Genomic DNA, 2,985 nt, shown 5'->3' with positions numbered 1-2,985 from the left:
ACTTCAGAAAAATCTAGAAAGACTTAAATGAACTGATGCTGAGTGAAATGAGCAGAACCAGGAGAACATTGTATATAGTAACAGCCACATTATATGATAACTGATAGACTTATCTCTTGAGCAATGCAAGGATCTAAGACAAGTCAAAAAGACACATGATGGAAAATGCTGTCCACATCCAGAAAAAGAACTATGGAATCTGAACACAGATCAAAGCATATTATTTGCTCTCTTTATTTTGTTTCTTCTTTCTTATGGTTTCTCCCATTGTTTCTAGTTCTTCTGTACAATGTGACTAAGGTGAAAATAAGTTTAATATGAATGTACATGTTGAGCCTATATCAATTTACACATAGTCTTGGGATGGGGGAGGGGAGAGATAGGGAGAAAATTTGGAACTCAAAATCTTATGGAACTGAATGTTGAAAACTAAAATTAAATAAATTAATAATAATAATAATAATAATAATAATAATAATAATAATAATAAAGAATACTTTGAGACCTGAAATTGTGGATGGATTCACAGAGAGGAACAGAAAGTTAAAGCATCTTAAAAAACAACTATAAAAACTATTGCCCTAGAGTGATTTTATAGTTCCAAAGAAAATCAAACTAAAACTCATGACTCTGCAGTCAACTGCCCAGTTGAAAGTTTTCTTCTCAGGTTTTACAGAATCAGCTTCAGCAGACATCTAAGCACCAGTCACCTTGACTCCTTGCAATCGATATGCTAAATAGGCGTAACTGTGCTCCACTTAGCTCCCACTTCTGCCCCACCCCCATTCCCAGTTTAGACAATAAATATGGTGGCAGCTAGACATCTTAAAAGAGATGAGATCTGACCTGTGTCCCCCGAAAAATTACTAGTGCTGTTCTCAACAGTATGATGGGAAATGGAAGGGTGCATCATCCTGGAGAGACAAGGCACAAGTTTCATTGTACTATGGTAAGGAAGACTTGGGGAGACAAGAACAAGAATGCCCAAAGTGGGGCACATTCTCACCAACACAAATAGGTGGCTATTTGGTCAGTTTCATAAGCTTCCATCAATTAAAAGGAAATTTTATTTTAGAGCAATGTCCAAAGGGAAGAAAATCACTCTTGCCTTCTCAGGTAGAGCTAATGCAGAGACCAAGAACCCAGGCCTCATAAAACTGTCCTACATCTCCTAGTGGCAGAAGCATGAGTTTCCAAACGCAGCTGCTTAAGACCTAGTGTGGTAATAACACATGTGAGGAAACAAGGCACAGCCCTTCAGGGCAAATGACTAACCCAAGCACCCCCGACTGGGGTGGGGAGTTCCACAGTTATACAGAGGCATAAAAATCACAAACAACTCAGTTCTTAGAAATTCCATACATTTACATAGCATGTCTGAGATACACTTTTAGTGGTTAGAATTGCTTGACTCAACCTGAACACCGTCCATCTGGGGAAACTGTTTGTGGTCTTGCCAGGCAGTACTCTCCATCCTGGGAACATCTGTCTCCTGGCCAGGGAAAGGGGGTCTCAGCTAGGGTTCTCAGTGCTCAGGTGTGTCTGACTGAATGGGGTGGACTCAAGTCTTGTCTCCAGGTCTCAGGCTTGTTCCTTCAGGTGAGCAACAAGTGATAGTGGGAGTTCACAGAGGGATGTTGGCATGTGGCTCTTCTTGGTCCCTTGGACAAAGGAGCTTATCAGTTTCCCATGAGGCTTGTGGCTTTGGTCTGGCTCCTGGGAGTGTTGGCCAGCTGTGGGATGGACAGGTACTCCAGTTTATAGCATCCATCCTCAGAAGCCTCATCAAGATTCGTTTCTTTGGCTTCCTTTTTATTCCTCTTGTGTTCTATGATGTACGGGAGCTGATGCACAGCATAGCAGGGCTTGGTGGTCGGAGGGCCAGCTGGCACCATCATGCTGAGGACATTAGACACCATGTATGGGCGCAGACAGCCAACCAACAGAGTTCTGCCTGGGCTATAGTGAGTCTGCTTGTCTGCTTGGGATAGAAAAGGAGCCCATCTACCTCAAAATGGAAGTCCGTGGATAAGACCTTGCAAAGGCTGTCTGGCGTATGTGGGAAATTCTTTAGATGCACAAATTTAAATGGATTAAGCCAGGTTTTCTCTCAAAGTCCCTGCTCTTCTGGTAACTTTGAATGCATCCAGTAGAATCTAAAATCAGTCTGGCAGTCATAGACAGGGTGTCCCCTCCAGCACATCACATCCAGAACATAGTAGATCTGGTTCAGTTCACTATACATGCAATCCAGGATTGTGTAGTCGTTCCGGTGGATGAGGTGTGCTTATTGCCTCCAGGAAGAAGGGAAGGAAACCTGTTGACACCGTATCTGCTCTTGGTGTAAGCTGTAGTGGAACCCTTGGAGGCCACAACAAGGGCTCTTTTCCACACAGGACACACCACCACAATCCACTCCTGCCCCAGATCTGAAGGGACGTCAATCAGCGACGAGGACAGCATCAACTGGTTAGCATAGCGCCTTGGCAGCTTCTTGCCAGTGTCAATGTCCATCCTTTCCCTTTCCTCATGTCTTCATTATCCATTCCGGTCCAGTCATCCTCGGCCAGTCTCCTGGCATTGATAGTCTAGTCGCTTGGACTTCTGAAGCTCCAGGAGTTTCCGGCGCCTTTCGCCGTGTTCCAAGGAGCTGTACTTACACTTTTACTGTGAGAGGCGAGGGTGAGGCGCTGAGGGGCAGTTCAGGTCTTGGGAGACCGAAAAACTGCTCCCCAGTTTTGACTCAGCTCCTCCATGTTCCATGGTGGTGGCGGCCGAGAAGGGCCGGGCCGGGTCTGGGCGCGCTTCAGGGCAGGGTCCCTTACACCGGGGCTCCCGGGACGAGGCTGGCGCGCAGCCGCTTCCGTCGCTCTGACCACCCCCGCCAGCATATTTGCTTCTTAAATCCTCAAGTTGTGTATTCAGCTTTACTGGCTAAGTAATTCTAGTTCGTGGTCATGCTTCGTCTTTTTGTAAAGGCTGAAT

General features: G+C 45.4%; 1 pseudogene; it reads right to left on the bottom strand.

The window, feature by feature from the left end:
• Positions 1–1,679: 1,679 nt before the first annotated feature.
• Positions 1,680–2,756, bottom strand: LOC118834740 (annotated as a pseudogene).
• Positions 2,757–2,985: the final 229 nt, after the last annotated feature.

Source organism: Trichosurus vulpecula, chromosome 1, assembly GCF_011100635.1.
Source record: "Trichosurus vulpecula isolate mTriVul1 chromosome 1, mTriVul1.pri, whole genome shotgun sequence".
NCBI classification, from domain to species: domain Eukaryota; kingdom Metazoa; phylum Chordata; class Mammalia; order Diprotodontia; family Phalangeridae; genus Trichosurus; species Trichosurus vulpecula.
The sequence above is the reverse complement of the archived record's forward strand: the minus strand, read 5'-3'. Positions and strand labels throughout refer to the sequence as shown.